Source organism: Rhipicephalus microplus, chromosome 2, assembly GCF_043290135.1.
Source record: "Rhipicephalus microplus isolate Deutch F79 chromosome 2, USDA_Rmic, whole genome shotgun sequence".
Lineage (NCBI taxonomy): Eukaryota > Metazoa > Arthropoda > Arachnida > Ixodida > Ixodidae > Rhipicephalus > Rhipicephalus microplus.
Window position 1 is genome coordinate 195,041,598 of NC_134701.1, and position 27,959 is coordinate 195,069,556.

Sequence of the window (27,959 nt, forward strand, 5' to 3'; positions counted from 1 at the left end):
GCGGACGGACGCATGGACGGTCACACAGACGGACGCATGGACGGACGGAAGCAAGAACGAATGGATGGTCGAATGCTTCGCCCCACTCTCCATCATTCACTCCGTGGATATGCTGCCAATTTTTTTTACACATGTGCGAGTCCCACGTGTAGCACTCTCTTTTGAGAGGCACATTGACTCTCTTTAGAGCATCGCATGACGCACAACTTTCCAAAAAAAAAAAGGGTCAGTGTGACAATCTAAAGGGAACGCTACACTCCTGTGACTCTCACATATATGATAGGAGAGTCAAAGACACCCTTCTTCTTGAGAGTGTACTTTAAAAAGAGGTTCAAGTCGCCCCACTGTCCTATGCTACTCTTCAATTCTTACTTCCCATATAACTGCACCAAAAGGTAAAAAAAAAGTTACTCCCAGTTTATTACAGGTTGTCTTCACCTACACAAAAATCGTTGCCATCTATTCAGGGATGCGTATAATGTGCCGGGCCTTTGGAGACTGAGCATTTGCAGTCGGCGCATACCTGGCGCTTATTATTTCCGATCGTTTAGGTGCTGACAGCACATGTTTACCTACCACATGCGAGGTAGCTACGGCAGTATTTTTTTGTGGGCTGCGCTGCCACCGCGTAAACTACAGTTTGCACTGGAGCCTTCATTAAATGCGAGAGAGCGAAAGTTTTGCCAAGCGGCGAGCTCCAGCACAGTGAATCGAAGAAGTTGTTTGAGAGATAAAAAAGGTAAGGGTTCGGCTCGGAATTGTTTTCGCATCAGCATCGTTCACGGTCTGTGTTCAGGTAGTGCTGGCGTCCCTGCGGGGCATTCGGACGCCTCGTGCAAAACGCACCTGCGTAGACGACCGTGTAGCCGGGAGTAAATGCGATTGACGACCACTTCCACAGCTCGCAATTGTGACGGTCGCGCACGGTGGTGGCCGTGAACGCAATTGGCTATTTATGACTGCGAAATAAACTGTTGGGTCGCAAGAAAGCCAAGAACGTATGCACCCGTACCGAAGGTCAAAGGAACAGACACAGTACGGAATCTGCGCATTTATTGTATGTTCATGCTTTTCTCACCTGTGAGAATAATAATGTACTATTTATTTCTAGTTAGACTACAGCATTGTAATCTTACACCCTGGCTACTCTGTTCTTCCTTTATTTTTTTTTCGCAAATATTGAAGTTTAGTGCAGCTATCACATCATTTGGCGCTGTTGGTTCGAGAGCACTTTCAGAAACGCGCCGTCATAAACGTGAGCTGCAGCCGGCGCCATTGAAATAAAATTAGGTTTGAGGTAATTGAGGCACGGGTCTCAAACAGCTACAGCCACGCAGGCTGCGAGTCGGCCATTCTAGGCTCAAATCGGGAGCACCATGCTACTCTGGGTTGTCCAGTGAGCCGAGGAAGTCGCACCGTTCTCTGCCTGAGCCAATCGTGAGGGCCATGGTGAAATACTGAACTGCGTTTTAGCAGTGACAGAGGAACTGAGAGGAGTCATATCACTTTAATTTGTGATCATGCAAGAATATGGGTGGGTGTGTTTCATTAAACGTATTGCGCTCTTTCTCGTTCGTATTTCCGATGACAAAATATTCAGATGCGTAGCGGGGTTTTTCTGCGCAGTGCAAGAGAAGAAAGTCAGCAAATGGCGCACGCCTACAGGTAGTTTCGATAAGGCGACTCGCCCACCGAATGGAGTGCTACAGTTATTTAGGCTTTTCTTTTTGCTTTTTTCATAACGAAACGTAAATCTAAGGCAAAGCTTAGATGATGCTTGCCCGGACATCACCAGACCTGGCGAGGTTTCGCTAGACCACGCTCAGAAGTTTCGAAAGAATCAGGACGGAGACAGTTGGCGCATTTCACCTCTGCTTGAGCAGCCCTCGCACGCTTTCGCTTGCTCATAGCACATATGACGCGCGTGAATATGTTATTAGATTTATGCTTTATATCGAACGTGATGGCGATGGCGACAGCAAAACGGCACCTCGCGTGTCTATATCAGTGATATCGCTATAATATGAAAGCATAAAGAGACAAGAAGGCACAGGCTGTTTACACCTGGGTTACGGGAGAGGGAAGAAAATCTTTTTATCTTGTCATTACCCAGGGGTTCTCTGAAATTCGATGTTGACAACGCAATCGAATATTTAGGTAATACCTTACCTTACATGTGCTAACATGTAAGGGACAGCATGCAATAATTCGAAAATACTGTCCGATCATATGACAGTCCATGGAGAAGGCAATCACTGCTAACCGCAATGCATTCGAAACCTGTTCTGGTGCCAAGTATGTTGACCTATTCGAATTCAGTGCTCGTCTTGTTCAGGCTGTCCGGAAGCCTTCCACCTAATCGGCTCTGCAGTATTCTAAATTAAAGAGAAACGCAATCCACTTAATACATATCTTTACGTAATAACATATTGTTACCGCATGCAAGATTTCGCACTGAAATTGTATTCACTGTATTGAGGGAAGTCTTCATGGTGGCTTTATAACGTCGAGTTGATGGATGCGCCTTGTGTTACTCGTCAATTTCTTATTTCTCGTGAAGAGCATATGATGTAAGAAAAATACGACGAGTTAAATATTATGGTTACAGTATTCTGTAGAGCCTGAGTTCCCAAAGTAGATTCCGCTGAACCCACGAGTTACATTAAGGACATTTTCGGCTAACGCGAATGGCCAGGACAGGTGCAACCAGCTCCAGTTTTACCCCATTAAGAAAATTAGCATATCATTTCTCACTTAACAAGACCCCGTGGTATATATGTGTATATATGGATTCATAAGGGAAGCATAGCTAAAGGGCTACAGGTGTAGTAAGGGTGATTCGACGGGGCCATCAAACAAAATTTACGACACCTATGGCGTGACACTGTGGAGCTATGCCGAACTAAAACAGCTCGCTGGTCTCAGGTGTTTCAAAGAGGTAGCTCCAGAGTTCGTACGGATGAACGGACTTTACCGGATCTCATAAGTTGCGTCAAGAGAGCGTAGTCCTGCGCAATGCCAGCTTGACTTTTTTCTCCTGTATGTAGGACTGGTAACAAAACGACAGACTAAGCTCATGACTATTGAAAAAGATCACGTAGCAATCAAAACAACGTTGTGAGTTTGCGTCCTCGACACTGATCTCATCAACATCGCCCAAGAGGCCAGAACTTGCAGCCGCCCTGTTTACACAGTGCAGATATATGCGCAACAGGCGGATCTCGTCGGCGGGACGGCACAACCCCGGCCCACCGCGAAGTTGTCCATGGAAGATTGTGTCCCGTCGGGAGACAAAGGGGGCAACCAGCATGGCAAAGCACACGTGAGACACGAAACTCGGACAAAAACGCACGTGAATAATTCGCAATTAATAAGGGACTCCGCAACGGCCCCCATCGACTCTATGACGTCGCGCCGGTGGTGCATAATTCAACGAAGCCGTCAGATGAGCCATTGTCCAGCAGAGGCCGCCAGCGCTCCTGTCTGGCACCATCACGCAGGCTACAGCGACGAGCAGTTGTCCATTACCTGGCGGCCGCCATGCTTTTTTTTATGGGGAGCAAGCTATATAATCTACTCAGCTATATGCATGCGCGTGCCTGTGCATACAGCGTGGCTTGTCTTTGGCGACTTCGTAAAATTGATCTCTTTCTTTCATTTATCTTCCGGAAGGGACACGCCCTTCATCGCGGACCTAGCCGCCCCACGCGATGAAGGGGGGGGGGGGTTGCATGGGTAACAAGCTGTTGCTTCTGGAGGGAGCAATGAAAAGGTTGTGCCGCATAGCATTGTCTTTCGCTCTGAGAGAAAGTGTGGGGTAGAAAGCGTAGCTAAGCTCAATGTGTTTGAGAGAGAGCAAGAGAGAGGAGATGCTGGCATAAAAAAAGACAATAAGGTTAACCTCAGATTGGCTTAGATACACGCAAGAGAAGGCCGGAGGTTGAAGAGAAAGATGAGAAGAGAATCTTGGGCTTTGGGGCAGAAAAAAACCGAAACGTCCTGAACTAGGACTGTATTTTGGGCAAATTGAATATTATTAAGTCTGAAATATAAAAGAAAACGCAAATACACAGGGACGTGAGAAGCGAATGACGCGTTTTCTGGAACGCCCTGTTTCATCTAAAGTACACACGCAATGAAGCGTTCAGTACGTAACAAACACTGAAGTAACTTGATGTGCGCGTAGCAGCGCAGTAGCACTTCACACCACAGGTGGATGAAGCATTATAATTAAAATGTTTTCCTCTCTCTCTCTCTCTTTCCGTATCATGACGCTGCGTAAGCAGTTGGAATACACGTGTCTAGAATGAATGTCTCAAGAACACTCAAAAATGCCACTGGCACGCAACGCGACTCCAGCTATCTGAAAACTGGAGCACATTCATCTCCAGGGTATAGTTACGGAGAAGCTGTGCGTTTCCAAACAGAGGCTACATTTCTTGTTTCTCAGTTTTATTCTTCTCGCGCAATCTCCAATGAGTTTCTCGATCACTCGCGTTTCCTTTCCGTGCTTATTTTGTTATCGTTCTCTCTTCGCTTTAGATGATGGATGGATGAAATAACTTTATTAGGGTCCAATAGGTCGTGATAGTGTCCTAGGCCGAAGCGGGCCGCTCCCACGTTGGGACCGAAAGACCTAGCCTTTCAGCCACTTCGCGGGCCCATCGGACTGCACATAATTGTCCCTATAATGTAGTACTGCGCAAAGCAGCATCCAATCGTTTTTCAGTGCTTTCATTGTCGCTACGTAACGCGGAGCAACGCCAGAGCATATGAGCAAGACCGTTGATGGCGTGGTATTTATCGCATGTTGTGGGAACGCACAACTCCGGATAAATCCTGGTAATTAACAGCGGGTTCGGATAGGTTCTTGTTTGTGATCACCTGAATGTAATGACCTGAGTTCTGTTTAGTTTACTGTGTGGAGGGGGAAGACTCTGCGCCCGAGATAGAAATGTTTCGTTAGCTCGTTGTACGAAAGAAGGTGATCCTTGCATGCTGACACCTCAGCATCTTCTTATCTTGTGGCTGCATGGTTGACAAGTCCTCGTGCAGCATTGTGGGCAGATTCGTTGAGGTTCGCGGGAGCACCGTTGATTTTTCCCACGTGAGAAGGAAACCAAATAATCATGTGTGGCTTGATTACTTATCTCTTGAGCATTGCCAGAGCCTGTCTAGAGATAACTCTTTTGGCAAATGCTCGAATGGCTGCCCTAGAGTCGCTGTGAATTCTCGATCTGTTTGGGTCCGAAATTGCCAATGAAATGACTACTTGCTCAGCCATTTTTCGACTCTGTGGCGTAGACGGAGTTGACTAGTTGACCATTACTGCTCAGAAGTATACTGTTGTCAAAGCTCGTTTGCTGGACGCGAAAGTCACGTCGACAAATGAGCATTCCTCGACTTCACTTTTAGCTTTTTCTAACAGAGTTTTGGCTCTGGCTTGTCTTCTGCTGACATTATGAATGGGGTGAACATTCCTCGGAACAGGCATAACTGTGATTTTGTCCTTCAGTTCGTTGGGTATTTCTTTAAGGTTATCATCCACCGATGTAATTGGTGTACCAATTCGTTTGATGATGTTCCTTCCTGCTTGCGTTGTTGTAAGTCTAATGAACTGGGCTCTCTCTTGTGCCTCGGCAATTTCATTTAATGCGTTGTGCATCCCAAGCTGCTTTCTCGAACATTAATTGAAACTAACTGACAAAAAAACCAAGAATAGTATTAAGGGATATTATTCGTAGGTAGAGAGAGAGAGAGAGAGAGAGAAAATAAAATCACAGCATATTCATGGAGTGAATGATGATGAGTGGGCGAAGCTCCGGAGGTACATCGGTAAACCATGAATCTCACTCGCAATCGTTACAGAGTTTCGAGGAGGCTGTCCTGGTGTACTTCCACGGCATAAATCGCGGGGAACGCATGTGGTTTGCCACTCTGGCGAACGATGGCAAATAATGCCTTGCGGCGTTCTTGCCAGTATTGCACCGTGTTTGGTACGCCCCGCATGAAGGCCAGGTCTCGGTTGAGCACTTCGTCTATGAACTCACGCCCGCCTCTCTCGAGTCGCTGCCGCGTGCACGATCTGGTTGTGGGAACGAGTGCCGCAGCACCCTGTAGTGAGCACTCCGAGTGCTAGGGGTGGCCACGACAGACAACAGTGTACAAGCCCACACTGTTATAAGCTACGCCCCAAAACCGCTTATTAGGTGGCCAACGAGTGAATGTGAGAGGGTCCCTCACTCAAGGAAACTTCGAACCGCCTGCCAGCCCTGCGCGACAAGTTGGCATTAGTTGACCAGGTCCGGCTTGAAGATCAAAGCCTCCCACGCTTCACTGAGGAAATTGGGGTCTGCATCTAATGCTTCTACTTGTGTGGCTGGGTTGCTGCCTTTGCATAGCAGTTGAAGGTGGCCTAGAGTGTCTGCCACATTACAGTGTGTCCTGGTGTAGTTGTATGACGTTGGTTTGAGGTAATGCATTAGAACGTCGTGCGTAAATATGTTGCCTCGAAGGTGCCTGTAGTACGTGTCTTCGTCGCTTAAAGGTTTGATATAAGGGGAAGGTAGAACCAGCGTTGAAGCCGATAGTGTTGCAGCAATTCTTGGTAGATTAAGAGTACTGATTAGATAGTTATGACGTAATTGTGAAGAACAGTACCATGGACCAAGAGACAACTTGACGCTGACATATTCTTGCTTTCGATGGAGGTGGTATCCTTTGAGGCTCATGTATTTCGATTTAGGTACACGTTAAATGCCCCACGCTGTCGAAATTTCCAGAGCCCTCCACTGCGGTGTCTCTCATAATCATATCATTTTTTGGACGTTATACCACAGATACTATTATTACATGATCTTCCTATATGTGACGCCTTGATGACGCCATTTACTGACGTCGTAAGCTCATGATTATCTTTTGCATCACTTATGTTGACGCCGATACCACGGTACACCGAAACTGCCAATGGTCTATTGTGGTGTTTAATGAGACCTCTAAGGCCTACAGCTTAGCTAACTTCAACATTTAATTCAAGTTGAACCGTCAAACTTACGCAATCTAGTTCCATATTTTGCCGCCTCTACGCCTGAGATTTTTCTTAAATGTAAGTCCTTATTATCAGTTCTTCAGCACATATTGTCGTTTGTTACACATCTTCTGCCTTGTTTTTCACAAGTGATGACCGAATTTACCTCGAAGCTATTGGGCCTGGTGGAGAGCAATAATTTTTGTTTAAGAGGTGGGTTAGTTCTAAGCCCCTCTTTAGCACATGCCTCCTCCTTGTGTTGCAACAAACGTCGTCAAAGAGAAAGCTTTCTGCTTCATTTTCTTAGCACTTTTCGAGCTCCCTGAGCATGAAATGCGGTTACCCGACCCAAATATGCGTACTTCCCGGCATAGTAAATTTAGAAAAAGATATTTAGAACTGTAACTAAGTTGAAAGTATGGAAGTGCCATCAGAAAATTTATGTGTTCTATACACAGTGTAATTCTATGCTAGCTTTTACGATATTTTGGCATCGTTTCCGGATATTACGTTTGACGAGAGCTATAGCAGTTATTTGCATTTTCTCTCGTCTCCTGCCACGAGCTTTTATTTTTTTTTTCGAGCATATTTTTATTTCTGAGAGCCACTACCTTTTTTTTATCATCACATACATTTTCTGTCTCATTGTGTCATTCGCACTTTCACGATCAACACCGTACCGAATTCTCGCTGAAGTGCGAAGGAAGAAAGTAAATATTGTCCTAAAGAGCACGAACGGAACGTTTGAATAAATGCACGCCAAACTTCGCCTATTTCTTTTCCACTCTTTTCATCAACAAATACGCCGCGGCAGTTCTCTATGAAGTCCATGCCTTTACGCCACAAGTGCTATCTATACTAACTCTTTTCAACAGATAAGTTAAACGATGCTCACCACAAAAGTACACACAACAGCGAAAGCAGTGAAACGTAAATTGTGTTCCCTGGGACTCATTCGCTGTGTCGCCCACCACAACAACTTGCCAATATTTTTATTTTTTTATTTCTTGTGTTTCTTTATTTCTCGTTATCAGGGGTTACAGCGTAAGCTATGGTTACTCCTTATTCACGTTGTAGCGCGTTTGCCCGTTTACTGCCGCCGCTGTGAATCTTTATGAAAAAGCCAGGAGGCTAGTTAAAGTGTTATACCTACCTTATACGTAACTCTTGAGCCTATTTTTCCCCGCAGAAGATAGTTTGGCAATACAGCGATTATCTAGAAATATTCTTTTCGGTAATGATGATAGTACCGATAATCAAACACAAGGGCTTAATTCTGTGCCTCAGATTTTTTTTATAACACCCCTCTACCTTTGTCAGCCACAACATTACCACAAGACATTAGTTTCATTTCACGCATTTTTCTGCCAACATTCGTCTGGGGCGTGCAGGGCTACACACACACACACACACACACACACACACACACACACACACACACACACACACACACGCGCGCACGCACGCACGCACACACATCACCCTGACTCATTCACATCTTTCGGCTATGCCATCAATAACATCATCTAAATTTTCGTAATTCAGCTGACCAATAACCTTTTCTGCGCACATGAAAAACATCACTAACAATGCCAATTTATTTCTCGGGTACATACGGAGAAAATTTTCCGAAACTCTATGTCATTTAAAATTTCTACTATAAAAGAACAATAATTAGACCGAAGCTTGAGTATGCTTTTTTTGTTTGAGTCCCTGTTCAAAAGACATTAACACGTATCATTAAATCAGTTAAGAATTGTTCATCGCGTTTCATTAACTCAAACTATTTCCGCACAGCTAGTGGTCCACTAATTTGAAATTTGAAATTTCGATGAATTTGTCGTCAATGTCTTTTTCAAAAGATTATATAACGCAGCAATGTCCTCATACGTATCATCGCGTCCTAATCATCAACATAAACTTTTGATTCCTTTTTGCCACACTAATGTTTCTTTCGGACATTTTTTTTTACTAAAAACGAGCACTGAATAGAACCGCCTTCCCCACTCCATCGCCTGCATCGAGGACGCTTCATCATTGAAAGCTACAATAACCGATTACGTCTTCATCCTGTCATGGTTTTGTTTGTTTGAACATGCATATTCATTAGTATGTTGAATTTATATGTTGTATCGTTTGCATTTTTTTTGTTTTTGTATAACCCACACGCCTCTAACGCCTTTATGCGCCCTGAGTGTAAGATAACTGAAATTAAACGAAATGAAACGAACACCCACACAAACCTTGTTTCCCTCCTGCGTTGTTTCATTTTCAACGACGTAACGGTTTGTATGAACGTGCCAATAGTGGAAGGGCTACGTGCTTTTAGGGGCGAAGCTCCTTAGGGCGTGGGCTGTGCGTCCCCTGTAGCCTGTATGTAGCCACCTCTAGTTTAGTTCTTGCAGTGTTCACTAGATGGCGGTACCGTCCCCTGTATGTAGCCACCTCTAGTTTAGTTCTTGCAGTGTTCACTAGATGGCGGTACCGTCTCCTGTATGTAGCCACCTCTCGTTTAGTTCTTGTAGTGTTTACTAGATGGTGGTACTTGTAGCTGATGATGAAAAGATGCAAGATGTTATAAACTAGAAAGCTGTACTTGTAGTTGATGAAAGACGCGAGATCTTATAAAGTAGGAATGATGTCACATATGGCGCGTGTCATTGGTTGAAGGCAATCGTTCGATTTAGTGCGGCGACGTACGCTAGGGGGAGCGATGTAATAAAATCGAGTGGGCAAAATGTACAGAGGATTCATGGTTTACCAGGTTTACCTCCGGAGCTTCGCCCACTCATCATCATTCACTTCGTGGATATGGCGGAAGTTTTTTTGTCAAGTGGCCTTCCACCACAATGGCATACAGAAACGTCTACTTCAGTGATGTTATGGCAGCCTCTATCGATTTTTACATCTGTGCAACGACTTCCACGGGAGCGAGCGCTTGCTTCACGGGTGGCGGGATACACGTATGGAAGTGAACCGATAGGATCATCAGGATCGCGTACAAAGACGTGTGCAGTGGACGTGCATTTCTGCATTATTTATGAATTGGCTCCTTAAAGTTATGGCCTCTCCGCAGCGTGCAGAATCATCTGGTTAAATCCGGACTAGCCACATTTACAGTGCCAGTTCATGCCAGAAAAAAAGAAATAACCCACAGTATTTCTGGGATACTCTATCCTCATGGCCATCCTGCGCTTAAGATAAATCAGTTGTCCTGCCCATTGAGTTTTCTGAAATTAACTAAAGGTGATCGTGCAGCCCCCATGGGGGTGACGGTAAGTACACAAATTTGCCCAGAATTCATGATTTCGGGCTTCAAACACACTTTTGTCTTTGTTCGCTGTGTTTCGGTTTTGTTTCGAAAACAAAACGGTCCATTGTGAACTTGGTGACCCAATTTGAATTGGTGAGCCAAGTAAATTAATGTGGCAATGTGGAACTACTGTACATTTACTGATTGTCGTTTTGTGACAAAGCAGTTCCAAGCCACAAGAAGCTAAATAAAGCCATAAGTACGAAGCTTAGACAAAGTTGTGTATTACCGATCATTCCAATGCTGGCTGAAGGGCTGTGCGTTGCAGCTCACATAGCGCCAGAGTTCCCTCCTGTGTATGTATAGAAAACTCTAGGGTCCTCTGCCCTCCTCATAGAGGCATTTCTTTCCTCCATTTTCTTTAGTTGAAACATGTTGGCGCCTTTATATATGCCGACAAAACTCAATGTTCTTCAACGTGGATCCCTCTCTCTCCTTTTGTCAAGCTTCGTTTTTTTAATTTGTGCTTTTGTTCTTTCGTGGACGTCTCGTCATTATTTACTACGGCTATCACAAAGGTTGGTTTGCCCATTGACAACTGAAGTTAGCCATCAAGAGTGAGATGTACTATCTACCGTAAGCATTGGTGTATCCACTTTAAACCATGCTATAGCCGCCAAACACCAGTAGACATTCTGCAAGATCTTTTACGCAAATGTATAATAAGCATTCAACTACTTTTGTAAGAATACATTTTACTTTTAAGATCATGTAATTTTTAACCATGTATTTTTTAAAGACAATAGCCTTCCTTAGGATGTGTTTAGAAGAAGTAGTTAACGATTTACAATACTTGGTACTCTACTATGTGATAGCATAAAGCCGTCTAGTGGGCCTCACACTTGATGAGGCCTGGTTTGCTACTTCGGGGAGATGGTGTGATTTTTTTTATGTTTAGAAAAAGTGGGCAAAAAATAAGTGTACTAGGTACTCTACCATGGTAGAGCATAAAACCAATTCGTTGGCCTCATTCTTGACGAGGCCCCGTTGACAAAATTTTCAGTTAATCTACAACGCTTTCACATCTACCTTAGAGTGTTCAACGATGAACACGTTGCGAATTCAAGAAAATCTGAACGCAGAGTTTTTGTCCAGTCTGGCTGTGATCGATTCAGCCACCCGGCTAAAGTTTAAACTCTTGCTGAACACCCAACCATCTTGAACTGGTGGCTGCCTTCATACTTGGGATCTGTGTCGATCAAAAAGCAAATATTACGCATATGTCTGGCGCAACATCAATACGTAAGTATTAGGTTATGTGTTACTTTACTAAAAATACGTAGATGCATAATTCGAAGGACCCTAGTGCATCTTACGCTGTCATGAAAATGCAATGCTGTAGCCGAAAAAGCGCTTTGCCGGCGATATGGCGCAGCCACCTGGCGGTGGCCCTGGGTTCTGCACAAGCTCATGTTTCCCGGCGGCGCTGCCAGATGGCGACCACATCTCACGCAGTGCCTCCTCTATTTTATTATCGCCTGCCAGGTGCGGGTGATTCGACCTAAAGGAAGCACTGTCTGCAAAAAATCTTTCGACAACATTTGTAGCAAAGTTCGCAGACCCACGACTAATTTTTTTACCCGTCAACGTGCACATCATTCGTTATTCAACATGTCCAATAAGTTCAACAAACGTCAGTGCGCTTGATGTCGTCCGTTTTTCAGTCCTCTTCTCATATTGCAACTCAAGCTCGTTTTAGTGATGTACGAGTTAGCTCCACGTTAGACGTTACTTACTGCACTGGCAGGTTTACATGTGACGGTAAACATCTACATCTCTGCCCAAGACTATTTTGTTTAAACGTTGAATTCGAGCGTTGACGTGATTAACGTACCTGCCTTGTGATTGCACGAGTGACCTACCACGAGTGTGCCTAACGATATTTTCTTGAAAAAGTTAAAACTGTAACCACGTATAAAAATAGGCAGCAAGGAAGCTTACGGAACGCCCTTTGATAGTCGCTTCCTCAAGGCCGAGACAGCGCGCATCAGTTATGCATCTTTCAAGCATATATATACATTGATTTTTCTGGGAAGGTAATAAGCGGTTTCAGATCATGAGCAAAATTTTTGGAGCTGGCCATTGCATCCACGCGATTTGGCTCTGACTGAAACGTTCGACGTGTTCAAGTTCAGTTTCCTCGCCCCAACCTCATACGATTTCGCAGTCTACTACATATTCACGCAAAGCTGGAAGAAATATGAAGAATTATTTCATGAAATAGAAAAGGTAATTTATGTTCACCTGAAACAGTGACACGTGCGAAAACTTATCGCGTGAATTTCGTGCCTACGAGGCTCTTGTGCGTGACTCACATGAACGCGAAGAAGTAATTTTAGATGCAGCTATCGTATGAAAAAAAAAAAAGAACTTTGAGAGGAGCGAGAAAAAAAAAAGAAACCGCATAGATCAACATGCACCACAGATGTAGCGATAGAAGTGGTGGCCCCTATGCCACCACCTTCGCGAACGGAAATGGGTAAAGATTTTTTGTGTGAATAAGTGATGGTTTGTCGAGTCTCGACTGACTCAATTGTTTGCCAAGCGCAAGTTCACGCAGAGGGGCTGCAATAATTCCAGAGGAAAAAAAAGAGGGGGGCGGGAGGAATTTACCTTCAAGTACTTTGCTATAGCGCGGATAATTTCTCAACAAAAGTTAATCATTCAATTTTAAAAGTGCCACAGCAAATAAAATAAATCTCGATGAACGCTGTAAAGTACACTTGCGCAAGGTGAAAAAGTTTGTTAGACTAACCAGTGAGGTCGAATATTTTTTCTTACTGCAAATAAATTGCGTGACATTTGAATGAATAAACGAAACAGGAAGGAACCAAACAAAGAAAGTAAAACAATTGACGGGGCAACAACACCGAAAGACGCTGAGATATCATACATACATACATACATACATACATACATACATACATACATACATACATACATACATACATACATACATACATACATACATACATACATACATACATACATACATACATACATACATACATACATACATACATACATACATACATACATACATACATACATACATACATACATACATACATACATACATACATACATCGACATAGACATGCCCTTATGGAATATTATTTTTGCGTATGTGTCTATTGAAATAATGTGCACCGTTAGACCAGTGTCATGTGTGAAGTGATGTGCGTTGTATAATGTGTTGCCATGTATGCCCAGCTGTCGCAGCCAAGGCCGGCTTTTAGGAGGTGACAGGAGCGTTCCGACTGTAACCCTCGAAATGTCCATTTCATTCCCCGCCAACTTGAAAAAAAAAGGGTACATGATCATCTGCGCCTACTCCATATATCGCTAGTTTCTTAAGATAGCATAAATCAAGGATGATAGTGAGTAATCATACAGATGGACACAATATTATATTGCAGGAAAGTAATAACTACAGAGCAATAAAAACTGCACCAATAAAAAGTACAGATTTCAGTAAGAGGAATAATTAACAAAGAATGATGCACGCAATTAGCAGGGTTGCCATTTAGTTGAGTAAAAAAATGAATTGCGCCCCCATCTTCCAAGGTATACCCATTGATACAGCCCAATGTCAAGGCCTCTAATTATGGTATGATAGGAATAGCATAGAGTAGAATAGTTCATTCAGCAGCAGTAGGCTAGGTGGAGGCTCGGATATCTTCTTTCTTCGGGGATATGTGGCGCTGTCGGTAGGAAAGAATAATTTAAGTACACCGCCTTAACGCAACTAACAATTTATCGAGATAAATACCACGGCGTAATCTTAGGTATGAAACTTCGGATTGCCTAGATTGCCTAGGGCGCGTCTGTTCATTAAACCAAAAAGGAAACTTTAGATTACTTAAGGAGCCTTTGTTCTTTAAACCGGAAAGCGTAAAAGGGCTAGGAGTGAGAATTAGCTTAAAATATTTCGTAACCAATATTTTCTGTTTCTCGTTGCAATCCCGCCATGACTTTACCTCGCAAAACAACTATCTCAGATTCACTTAAGTAGTGCTGACTGATAAATACCCAAATGAATGCATACCTATAAATAGTGGTAACCTGAAATTTCTAGTAAAGGAATTTTTTTGTGGAGTATAGGCTGTAAATGTTGGACGCACTCATGAGCGAGAGGGGGAGAAAGAGAAGAAATTGGGAGGCAAGGGCTTAGGCAGAATTTTTTTTCGGAGAGGGAGCACCTCCGTGATCTCAGGGGGGGTGGGGGTGGAAGGGCACCCCCTAGAAAGGATCATTCTTCTGAGCCGTGGCGATTGGCAGAATTTTTTCGTTGGGGTGGGAGCACCTCTGTGATCTCAGGGGGGTGGGAGGGCACCCCCTAGAAATGATGTCTTCGCTGTGTAAGCCATGGCGATAGGCAGACTTTCTTTCGGAAGGGGAGCACCTCCATGATCTCAGGGGGAGGGGTAGGTAGGAAGGCACGCCATAGAAATGATCATTCTTCACTCTGTATGCCATGGCAATAAGCAGAATTTTTTTTTCCAGAGAAGGAGCACCTCCATGACCTCAGAGGGGGGGGGGGGGGTAGGGCACCCCCTAGAAATGATCATTCTTCGCTCTGTATGCCATCGCGATAATACTTTTTAGTATAGGGGGGAGAGGCATGGGCTCGATGGACTGCCCCCTTTCTACGCCACTGCAGAGATGTTAACAAGGAAGAAATATGATTGGGCAGTCTGTACTGAAGAAAGGGAAAGGAAGTGTTGAATAATGAACGAGGAGAAGAAGTTCTGTAAAGACTCTTAAGGAGTCACGTCAATACCTCTAGAATCTTTGCCAGGATGGATGGATGGATGAACTTTATTTGGTCCTTCGGAACGTGCTTTAGCAGGGACTAGTTATAACAGGTTGTTCTTCAGGTTTCTCGCAGAAACCACAATAACGCCTTCAACACCGCTCTCGCTGAGGAAGGGGTATGCGCCATTGCACTAACATTTTGTCCTCGGTGAGAGGGAGAGGGCTGCTATTAGGTGACAAAACAGGTTGAATGGCAAACTGTGGGAGAGGAGATCGTGCACTCGCAGAGAAGGTGCGCGGTTGCTCGCCACGGTGGTGTAGCGGCTATGGTGCCTGGGCGTTGACTGAAAGGTCATGGGTTCGATACCAGCCGTGGCAGTCACATCTCAATGGAGGCGAAATGGTAAAGGCCCGTGTACTGCGTGACATAAGTACACGTTAAACACCAGGTGGTCGAAATTTCCGAAGCCCTCCACTGCGGCGTCTCTCCTAATCTTATGGTGGTTTTGGGACGTAAAACTCCAGCTGTTGTTATTAACGTGTGTTACCGTTTCGGACTACCCGCAGAGTTCACACAATGAATCTAAGAGCAGGCGATCACGCGAGGGAAGCGGGGGGGGGGGGGGGTGTACAAGTTAGACAAGACCTCGAGATTAAAAAATGCGTGGGTATTACGGGGCAGCACCAAGCACGCACAAGACCATGTTGAACGGCGAGACGTAGGAAAAGCATTTGTCCACCAGTGCGCGCAATCAGGCTGATCATGATGATGGTGACTACAGATGATCAAAGAGAGAAGTTGGGACTCCAGGTGGAAGCAGGACATGCCGATGATTGTCCCATTCACGGCAACCATGCTCGAGATGTCATGAAAAGCAAAAAAAAAATGCATAGAAAACAACTTTTCGTCCTTCTGACACTTCATGATATCATAGTCGGGAGCTTTAGCAGTGATAGGACAGTGGTCATTAGTTTTTTTTTGTAAAAAAATTGCCATTAAAGAATGGCAGACATAATTTTTTTTTCTGTGAGCTGTGCGTGAATCCAAGCAACTATAGTGATTACATGGTGCAGTTGATTGAGCAGAATGAATCTCAAGAATGAAACAGCTTGTCATCTGTTCCATGAACTTTAGCGTTTTGTGTTTGCACGGCTCCTTATAACCGTGTGTGTGTGTGTGTGTGTGTGTGTGTGTGTGTGTGTGTGTGTGTGTGTGTGTGTGTGTGTGTGTGTGTGTGTGTGCGTAAGTGCGCGTGTGTGTGCGTGTGTGCGTGTGCGTGTGCGTGTGTGTGTGTGTGTGTGTGTGTGTGTGTGAAGAACTATGCAGTCATTGAAATTAAAATGTCTGTTTCTAGCTCGACACATTCCATTGTAAAAGGGCGTCCCTACAGGATCAGAAACATACTGGAATAAGTTTACATAAATCCTGTTTACATAAATCTGGTGATGATAAGTTTTCGTCCGTTGAGCTTGGACCAAAAGAAAGTAACTATAGTTCACTACAACAAAAACTGCGTTTCTGCTCCAGCGCAGCTTCGTATAGTAGTATATAAACTATTTTCTGTGTCGACGAAAGCTTCGACTGCGATGAGAAATAGAACACCCCCCTTTCGAGGCGAAAGGAGAAGTTTTAAACAAAAAAATTTGCTGCGAAGTTAGACGCCAATGCCGCGGAATGTTTACGAACAGTAGTAGTGCTCCCCGCAGTGCCTGTGTACCACGAGTGAATAAATAAGAAAGTTGGGAAAGGGTGACACAGGTTTTTGCTCACGCAGACTTCCATTCTAGTCACCGCGCCGTGCCAGTTTCGCGTGTAGCACTCGAGAAATCAAGACCAGCAGAATAATTGAGGGTTATAAAACGCGAAAACGTGCAGCGGTTGTTGAGACTGTGCAGGCTGCTTCGAAATCGGCGCAGGAGCACGCCTGCTTCTTCTGGGAACGCAAATCACACATGCGAAATGGGCGTACATCTTCACGCACACCGAGCTCTCGGGGACTGAAACACGACTAGCGCTAGAAACGAGATTGCTTGTTCCGTCTATTCGTGGGTGTGTTTGTGTATGGCCGTTCATATTTATGCTAGCAATTATCTTCGCCGTTAGAAATGCGTATGGAGGCTATTTTTCGCCCGCAAGACTCGTAAGATCAACCTCACGCGTACAAATGGTGCGAAATACCCACGATGTCCGCTTTTCCTTCTTTTTCTGTCTGTTGCTATTGTTCACCTTCATTCATTGAATAATTTTTTTACGATGTCTCACAATGGCCCACCATAGAATTCTTGTTTTCATTTTTATCCCTCTAAGGATGCTTCATTTTTTTTTCTGTTGGCCAGACCATTCAATATTGTGCTGTGCTATCAACGGGTCACATTACTATTATGAGATTACCTTGGTTGCGATGTATTTAGTAAGTAAACACGTTTTATATTATTTCAGGCGCACTTATATAACCTGACAGACGTGCCTTGCTCTTTCAAGAACAAAAAAAAGAGAAAAATAAGTGCGTTCTCACAATCAGGAGTTATAAGTATTAAACTACTAAACCAACCTCCGGGAAGCAAATTTTTAGAAGCAGTTTGAGCGGAAAAGTAATGAAAGCAACTGTAGTTCTGGAAATATTTAACGGGTCATGCTGGCAATGATGGCCTGTTCCGAAGGAACTTAACTACAATATTTGCGCACACACTATCGGTACTAGCTGCCTTTGACTAATATTGCCACTTCGCTGTCCCATCAGCAACACTGCCTTCATTTGATATAAATTTATTGATTGCATTCTCCGTCAAATATTCCAACAGCGAAGCAGTTTAAAGTACTGGTAACTTGTGCTGTGCCGTCAAAAACTCCACAACTGAGTTTGCGACACATTTATTCGGCAAGTACCGCTACCGAGTAAAGCAGATGCGAGAGTTAAACGAATACTCTGCATGGGCTTTTTTTTTTTAATGCGAAGCATTTCTTTATCGTACTGCAGGTAGTTTGAGCGTGTGCCTGCGTATCTATCTATCTATCTATCTATCTATCTATCTATCTATCTATCTATCTATCTATCTATCTATCTATCTATCTATCTATCTATCTATCTATCTATCTATCTATCTATCTATCTATCTATCTATCTATCTATCTATCTATCTATCTATCTATCTATCTATCTATCTATCTATCTATCTATCTATCTATCTATCTATCTATCTATCTATCTATCTATCTATCTATCTATCTAGCCACCTGAGTCTAGGTGCTCTTGTGATGACCACCTTAACTTGGGGTAAACCTAAATGAGTATGGAAGGGTAAGATGGTTCAAGGAGTATTACGCGCTGCTCAAGACAAGATAAATGTCATAATCCCGTCGTGTACATCGTCAAACATTTTCCGCCAAACAGTGGCACATACCGGTGGGTGAGTAAGTGGCACTGGTATGCGGGTATGTGCCAGAGGTGATGGATACTTATGTATCTACCCAGGAACGGTGAGAATGTGCATGGGTAATTTTAACGCGTAAACGTTAAGAAAAGGCGGACATCGCCAGCGTGGACCCGACTAATGCAAGGAATAACCAAGCGTTCTGCGTGGCAATCATGTACTTTACCACAGAGCCACGTCAGGTCTCGGAAATACGTGTCCAATAGGCCCTGATGTTCGCGAAACGTCAATTGTGGTTGCATTGCTGGTTATAAAAATTTGTACACATTAGGTGTGTTTAACGTTCCGAGTGTTCACACCTCCTATAGTTCTACTGGAACATTTCCGATTACCGAGACCTTCCATCACTTCAGGATATTCGCGCAGCTGCCGTTGCCTTTCCCATTTACTACTATTCTTTTTGCTGTATGTACCACTGAATCACATTGTAGAGATGCTTCAGCAAAGCTATACATGTGGCAATAGTGCTTACTGCTTGGTTAGCCCCAACGATTTATGGAAGTTTTTTTTTTAATTACTGGTTGCGGTTGTTTAGAAATCTTAATTCGTGCTTACCCTCAATCTGTTTCCTTCTACATTTTAGTGGACCCGCGTTGAGTATTGAGTTTTGCCCAATTTCTTTAGCATACGCCCGTTCATAATGATCAATGGTCGAGGTCTTCCCGCAGCCTTCGTTGCCTTTCCTGTTACCTAATGTTCTGTCATTGCAAGTGCCACTGAAGCACTCCATACAAGTGCTTCCGTGAAGCTAAAACGGGCAGCCATGGTGTTTGGTTAGTTCCCACAGTTTAATATTGAATACGTATATCTAGAAATCCTAATTGCTGCTTGTCAGCCGTCTAATGTATTTTTATTTTCAGTGTACCAGCTGTGGATTAGGCAAATTCTTGTGGCACGTACGCGTTCAAGATGATGACACTTTCTAACACAAAAATATTTTATGCTGGAGTCCACCACAACTTCCCTGACATATTTTCTTCACGGTAAAATAGCATTGATGAACTACCAAGACAAAAAAATAAGAAGAAGAGTTCCGCCACCGTAAATCAAACCCAGCAGTATATAGACTTTGAACGAGCTCTCATATATCAATTTTACAATAAACTATCAACTACTTTCGTGAATATCAACTGCTTCCGCGACGACACGTTTCACTTTGGAGTTATACCGATTACCATAACAAAGGATTCAGCCATCTTTCTTTTTTTGTACACATTGTACACGCTAAAATTCCTATGGCTGGATTAAGCATGTTTGATTGTATATAATATTAAAGTAATTTTCTTGCCATCGAGTACGCATATCTGGCTCGTTTCAGTAAAGCTTTAATGTTACTATGCGTTATTGCAATAACCAGTACGCATCACTATCATTCCGGTAATTACTCGAACCTCACCTCGTGAGGCACTAGGCATAAAATTGGTAACCTATGCAGTCTCTTCCGTGGCAACGAAAATTCACTGAGGGCGTTGCCGGACTGTTTTTGTATCATATAAATGAGCTAATTAACAGGAACGCCAAGGTATTTCAAGAAGGTTGTTTCTATATGTCTTGCGTTTTGTGTGTATAAAAACCAAACAATAAACAATTCCTACAAGCAACGACGATGTATGAAATTGATAGGATGGGAAGATTAGCTTAAGATTTACTGACAGCCGAAGAACGCTGGAGGAGACAGAAGAGTGCACTTAGTGCTTTTTCGTTATTCTATGGCACCACGCTGGTGTTACAATGTGCTTATCACAGTTTTAATTGTTCTTGATAATTAACTTTGTAGTTACGTACAACGATGCCACTTCCGAAGTATGTCTACGCGTTACAACGCTCTAGTCTCTCTTCTATCGGGCCTCTAGATTGGATCACAAGTAGCGCCTGGCAACAAGGCCAGCCCAGAGATGTCGGCCAAAAGTCTATATACTGGACGTCGAGAAGACCAGCCAAATGTTAATTGGAGTCATATCTTTCCTTCCTCGTCTGTCCCTGTCCTTAAATTTAGGCACACGTTAAAGAACACCAGGAGGTTGGAACTTCCAGACCCCTCCACTACGGCATGTCTCATAAATCATATCGCGGTTTTAGGATGCTTACCTCAAATATTGTTATACCTCATCTGTCTCTTCTGGTATTTTTGCGCTTTCTGTAAATCTAAGCATGTTTATCCAAACACGACAACTCGGAGACTATGTAAAAACGAAATTTCAAGAAACTTGGCCGAGACGATTTACATAGATTTGAAATATTACACAGCTGTAATTGAAACAAGTCGATGCTCAATTAGAAAGAAGAATCCATTAGTGCACTTTTAAGTACATGCGGCGACCATTTCAGAGTGAAATTCGCCTGTGTATTCCCTCGTGCACAAGCCTTCATTCAGACGTATCAGCGTTCAGCCCTTAGAGGTGAAAGTCAGTGCGTTTTCTTGCGGCGCGGACCTAACCACCTAATTGTCAACAGCTTCAAGTGCCACCCAAGCACATTGTGCAGATGGTTAGCCAGCGGAATGGAATCATGCGGCCAAGGTGCTTATCAAGGGGTTTAATTCCAACGGCTCGTTAAAGTGTTTCCCAGTTACTGGGTGCATCTTTCCAGAAATCTGCATTTGTGATCGGCCCCTTCGTGTTCTCTACACCTTTTTTTTTATTTTTAGCAGACCAGTGCTGAGAAGCGGAGAACGACGAAAGCATAGAGAGACTTTGTTGGAAAAGCTGAGATTTTTGCCGGCGGCTCTGCGACCGCTGGCGTGCTTCTCTGCGTGCAGAGATATGAAATGTGAATAAAAGATTAAAAAGGTGAGATAATTACCATAAAAAGATATAGATAAACAAAGAATTAGAGCAGTATTCAATTATAGTGGCGCCAAGCCTAAAATAAGTGTCGAGCTGAGCAGCCTTCTTCGCTCTTGTTCTCACAGTGTGGGATCGGCCAATAATTGAGTGGTCTTATAAAGTATTATTCTATGTTAGAGTGAAGGAACTTATAAATTGAAAACGTTACAAATTTTAGAATGAAATTTTGATGATCACTGATCTGTACCTACAATAAAGTTGTTGTATTAGTAATAGATAATAACCTTGGCCAAACCTAACTTCGAAAAGAGAGAGAGAGAGAGAGAGAGAGAAAGACATTGTGCGTATGTTGACACCACAGAAGACCAATATTAGTTTGTTAGTCGTTTCGTTTCAACAAGATAATTCCACACTGCCTCGCACACTTTCACGCTGGTAAACCCAAAAATAGAGGCTCCAAAGGACACAATCACGGGCATGAGTAAATTCATTCCAATAGCTCGTAAAGTATTTTCTAACATAAATCTACGAGCTGTAGTAAATCGTCTACATGTCAAAAAGTAATGATTCATAGTTTCTGGCTCGCCACATAAAGTGCACATTGGAGAAAGAGCCTGACCAGACCTGTGTCGGTAGAAATTTAGTTTGGGCACCCTACAGCGAAGACCCGTAAGTGCGACTTCCAGTTTACGTGTGTCACAAGAAGATCGGCGCCAGGGATACAATAAGTGCCGACATTCTGTCGAATTTGCGAGAGATGTACCTGTGGAGCTTTCCATAATGGTACGCCTGTGAAATCGCGCAGCCGTTACATATGCGGATGGTGGAAAAACACAGTAAAATTGGCCCACTTATTGCTGACTTTGCTAAAGAATCAGCCATTTTGTTTAAGAGCAACCCTTTATGACCTGGTACCTATACTAATCTAACTTTTCTCAAATGTGGGAAGGGGGCGGTATTAATGCATGAAACGCCTTTATTATGTGCGATTCAACACCAACAGAAAGTGCAGCGCAATTAATGAGATAATCTGTTATTATAACAGCAGTTGAAATTTCCGCGTTAAAATTTTGTAAGGCGAGTACCACTGCTAGAAACTTAGCCCCGAAAACACGTATGAAATCAGGTAGTCGGAGCGAATAGGACAAATCCAAGTTCGGGTTGAATATACCATCAGCTGACTTTTCGTCGCTCTGTGATGCATCTGTAGCAATAATTACACTTGTTTTGATGCTCTGCAAGTGTTCTTGCATCTAGAGGGTGATGGGGGAGTAACTTTGCATTATTACGAAAAATGACGTCAAATTGAATATCCACATGGGGTGAATTATGGCTGGCTGGCCATATTTTGCCGATACGTACATTCAGCGGGTCCAGTAAACGTTGTACAAATGTAATTTGTGGGGTGTGAAACCGTGGCCATCTGACACCAAAATATAATTCTGGAGAGAATAAAAATACTATCTGCGACTGCTGGAGTGGTGACTTATAAATTATTAAAAACGTCTGAACGGTCAAGATACGAAACCTGCACGAAAGAGAAGGAACTCTCAATTCTAGGCATATACCTCTCAATACCAAGGCCTAAGCATAATGATTCTCTTTCTAAAAGAATGAGAGGCCGTATTTTGTAGGCTGGAGCACCAGAAAAACGCACGCATCCAAATTCCAGAATAGGACGAACATACATTCGATATAACATTACTAGTGTATCTCTTCTCATGCCTCTTCGGTAGTTGCTTATCCTGCGTAACATGCTGACGGTTCATGCACCTTTTCCAGCTATGTATTCAATGTGTTGGCGCTTATTTAGAGATGCATTATAAATCCCTCCAAGATATTTACTAGATTCCACCTGTGGCATGTCCTCAAAATGTTAACACAATGAGATGTGCACGAGGTATTTTAAGGGGAAGCCAAGAAGGGCACATTTACTGGGATTTAGTAAGAAGTGATTGTCATCAAGCCAGTTCTCCAGGGTGTTAAATTAAGACTTGAGGTGGTCGGTTGTATAACGTCTGAATGGTGTCTGCCATTGCAAAGAAGGCATATCGTTTGCATAAACATAAGATGTTATGTCTCGGTTACGTAGAATGGTGCTCATTAGCCCATTAAATAACACCGGGGACAGCACTGAGCCTTGCTCTACTCCTCTCATTTGTTTGTGCATAGTCGATGAAAAGCCACCTTTGAAACAATAGAACTTCCTGTGCAGAAGGAATTTGTGAATCAGCGTTACTATGTATGCCGGGAAATTGAGGTATTTCAGTCGATCTATCAGAATACCACGCTCTACAGTATTGTATGCTTCAGCGATATCTAAAGTAACTAAAGCTGCATATTTGTTGTACCGTCGGGCTAACTGCATTCGACTTTCTAAATCAACATGAGCATTCTATATGGAACATCCAGCCCTGAACCCGATTTGAAAGGGGCTTACAATTTACCTTTCATCAATAAATCTATTGATTTGAGTATGGATAATTCTGTCAATCAATTTCACCAGATTTGAAGTCAAGGCGATTGGCCTTATGTTGTCCAATATGTACATGTCGTCTTGTTCCTTCAGCAACAGTATAATTTTAGGTAGTTTCCATTCTTGTGGTAATCATAAGTTCTTCTTCGTTTCTGTCTCTTTATTCCCTTTTCTTTCTTTCTTTTACTCATCTCTGGTTCTGTTTTTTTATTATTTATTTCTGCTTATTTATTTATTCTTTCTATTTTTCTCTTTATTTTTGTCTATTTCTATTTTTACATGTTATTTGTCGATTTTTACATGCCTGAGCTACCTCAAGCGACAACAGCTCTTCGCAGGTGTGTGAAAAATAGACCAGATGTCTCGAAACGTCATAATTTCTTTTTCGTCGTTACATTGGCCCGTGTTCGTTTATTTGTAAAAAAAAAAAAAGAAGCGTACGAAAGCATATGGCAGCCCGGGTTTCAAAAGTGCTCCTCACTTTGCATCATCATCAAGGTGCTCGAAAAACAAGGTGTAAAAGACTACTCCTTGGTGTGAACAAGCGCTGAGTATGCTACAGATTGCTACGGTGTACGTGGTTTTTCCAGCTTTAAGCATACGCCAATCTGGGCCCCTATGTGATCCACATTTCACGTGTAAGTGAACCTGACACAAATATTGACAACTAGGGTGACAGGGTAAAGTTAAGACTTTTGTTCGTGAAATAGAGAATCAGTCAGCGTTTCAAACTTCGGCCAATTTAACACAAATAACTGAATAGTAACTGTAAAACCCGTCACTATATCGAGTGGCTTAGCAAAGGGCCTAACATTCTGCGGAGTGTTGATGCTGTGCCACGCGCGTTAATGCTGTGAGAAGACTCCTTCAAAGTACATCAGTGCTGAGTAGTGAGGCCTGGCAAGTTTCTATAGAACATACGTGTCAGGTGTTTTTGCCTACGCAGGATGGACGAACTTTAGTTCCACCTAGCTCTGTGCAGCTCCGTTGTATTAGGCGAGCTCTGAAGGTATAGCCAATGCTATTTTTGTTCTTTATTCTACACATGTACACGTTAACGAATAAGATTCTGCAAAACGTAATGTTATAAAAATTCTGGAGACGCCACGTACCCCCAGAATTGATGTTATGTGAAGCATGCGAATGGAAGGTGACTGTGTTGTAATTTTTTTATTGAACGTGCGCAATATATATGTACAAATGCACGTGCAGACAGTTGCGTAACGCTGCCAAAGGCAACATGGATATTAGCAACACCAGAAGGTAATATGTAGCGCTGCTGCTCGCGAGGATGATAGCCCATGGTCACTGCCACATAGATGAACTTCAGTGGATGGCGCGTTACTACAATAGACATTACCCCACGTGACGGCTGTATCACGGGAGTACATATGTAGTGTTTACAAGAGTGGATAGTTGGCACTGTAACCAGAATTGTTGTTTCACGAACATTGGTAACTATTTGAAAAGTAGTTGCGAGACCTGGCGTGGCTCTGTTGTTGAATATTTCATTGCCACGCAGAATTCTGAGGTTTGATTCCTTCTGGGACCCTGACATTTCTGCCACATGTCTGGCGGAAAGGATTTGATGACATACGCGATGAGATGGTGACATTATCCATGCCATGACCATTTATGAGTCATATTCGTCCAACCACTTTCCCCCTTGTACAATATATATATATAGAGTTACTCGATGCTTTAAGAAGGCCCTGATGTTACAGATTTTTTAGTAAGCGTTTGAGTGGCACGCGTGCGCTTCAATACGCCATAGGACATTCTTTCATATTTACGCACTTAGCTTGAGGTTGAGTTCACTTAAAGTAAAGAAATAGCTTCAAGGAGATAGATGTAGTGAAAACATTTGTTTGAGCTACGAGAAATTGACTCTCAGTGTCGGTGCACGCATACCGCCAAGGTTCGATGCCCCGAGTGGAGCCACACGCGAATGAATAATAAATATTCACGCTCTTTTTATCAGCATGAGGACCTCTAACGGTTTTTCTAATGGTCATCTCTGGAATCGAAAGAGAAGGAAGTACAGAATAAGAACAACTAGCCAAGCGTCCGGGTTCTGTCTATTTTTTTTTCCTTTAAAATGGCGCAGCTCGACAATTGAACTTTGCGGAACAAGCCACATGTCCATAGCCTGATGGGTCGTCGGCAGCGCGGGCTTCTCCATCTAGGAACGCCGTTCACGCTTCCTTGACGATGGAGTCATAAACCCGGCCACCGCTTCAGCTGCCCATCGGACCATCAGTGGACGGCGTTTATGCCTCCCCTGTGGTACCAGGTCATCACCTGGACACAATGCTACCACTTCGAGGCCGTAATACGCACGAACTCTTGTCCTTTGTGAATACTGTTCAAGCTTCCCACGGCCTGCATTACGTTGCCGGTCCTCTTCCAACATACAAGATGCCAAGAAACGCTGCTTATGCTTCCTTGGACGTGCGTGTCGCCGCCGTGAGTGCTACTAGTATTGCATATTCCGCGGACGTGAACCAGCACTGTTCCGGTGCCTCGTCAGAGAGCGCCTTGAACCTGCGGCGTACAAACACACAACGCCGTGTCACAGTGAACACCGTGACAGCGACGAGCACCACGAAACGTCCAAATGGTCGCGCTAGAAAAGAACGAGAGATCCTTTTCTGCAATTTCACAGCCTGGCCAAGGTGGTCAACCGCCACGGCACAGCCAATAGCGTCCGCCAGAGTCGTCATCGACAGCTTTCCATGCCGGATGCCAGTGTGGCCGAGGCTGACCTGTGCGAGGCCGACCACCTGTCCGACTTGCAGATCAACCAGACAAATCGCGGTTGCCGGGAACGACCACCATGATTCGTCGTCGGTCCCGAGCACGCTGCGAGTTCTCTAGTGGCTAGATAGGTAGTTTTCTCAGTCCACTATACTTACGTGCCTGTATGAATGACCACTATTTCGTGTTACCCATCGTGATCTTGAGCGGCCGTTGCAGGCATTCCGATCTCCAGGGCAAGTTCGATTCCCGGCCAAAAGTAGATCCACCTGCAGCCAACAACACCCTCCTCTTCCTCCTTGATTCCTGGCCACTGCGGCAGTATTTCTGTCGGCGCCACGTGGAAAATATCCCAGTACTTAGACTTACAGGCTCGTTGATAAACTTCACAGTGGTCAATTAAAATCCGGATAATCTCGAGGACGTGTCGTGGGTTTAGCTAATTAAACCTCCGATCTTTTCTTTAACTTTTCGTGCCGTGTTACTATTGAGAAAGAGTAAACAAGATTAAGTTATTCCTTGTTTCCCTTCCACAGTATTGATAATATCAAAGCGTGTGGCGACAAACATGATATATAAAGCAAGCAATTCAATTCACAACGATTGAGCAAAAAGCGTTGTAGCGCTTGCGTCCTCTGAGAATTTGGTACCTCCAATGTAACAGTTCGATTCATTCTTAGCTGATACTACAACAATACAGAATCCTTGCTCGCGAAATAGCGTGATACCCAACTGGAGAAAATGGCGCTGCGTCCGTCACATCGCTAATAGTGAACATCTATATACAGGTCCGGAAACGCCAAAACTTGTCCTTTGTTTTTTGTTTTTTTTTTCACTTGGCCTGTGACCTCATTTTTCGTTATTTGCCGCGTCGTGCTATATGCCTCATCTTAGAAAAGGTAGATTAGATGACAATTCTCAATGATTACCCGAATATGCCAGCCTCGTTGACAATGCTGGCGTCGGTCAATGACTGATATATACCATGATTACATATATTGTAGGTAACCCTGAGCAACCCTTTTGGGAAATCCGTGAACGGCCTTGACAGCGTTGGTCGGTGCGCGAAGTTTTTAATTTAAAACTAGTCCGTATACGACTATGTGGGCATAATTTGAGTCACGCCAAGCGGTTTTTTTAAGATTTATCAGATCAGCATTTTGACGAATCTCGGCGACAAATCTCGAAAGACAAACAAAAAACGAGCAAACAAAGCGGTGGCACGATTCGTACAAAATTGGCTGTCAAACTTTAAGGTTCTTCACATCTTCGAGAATCTGTGGGGCCGTGTTCCCACGACGTTCTGCTTGAAGAGCAGTGAAAGCACATCCAGTGAACTTACGGAGAACCTAAAATAAAATTGACGAAGGTACACCAGAACAAAAAAATGGAAGAAATAAACATGGCACA

General features: G+C 43.6%; 1 protein-coding gene across 1 annotated transcript in view; it reads right to left on the bottom strand.

Annotated features, from left to right (window-relative positions):
* Nucleotides 1-27,959, bottom strand: part of LOC119170512 (uncharacterized) — a 106,457-nt gene that overhangs the window by 78,356 nt on the left and 142 nt on the right. The window lies entirely within an intron of this gene.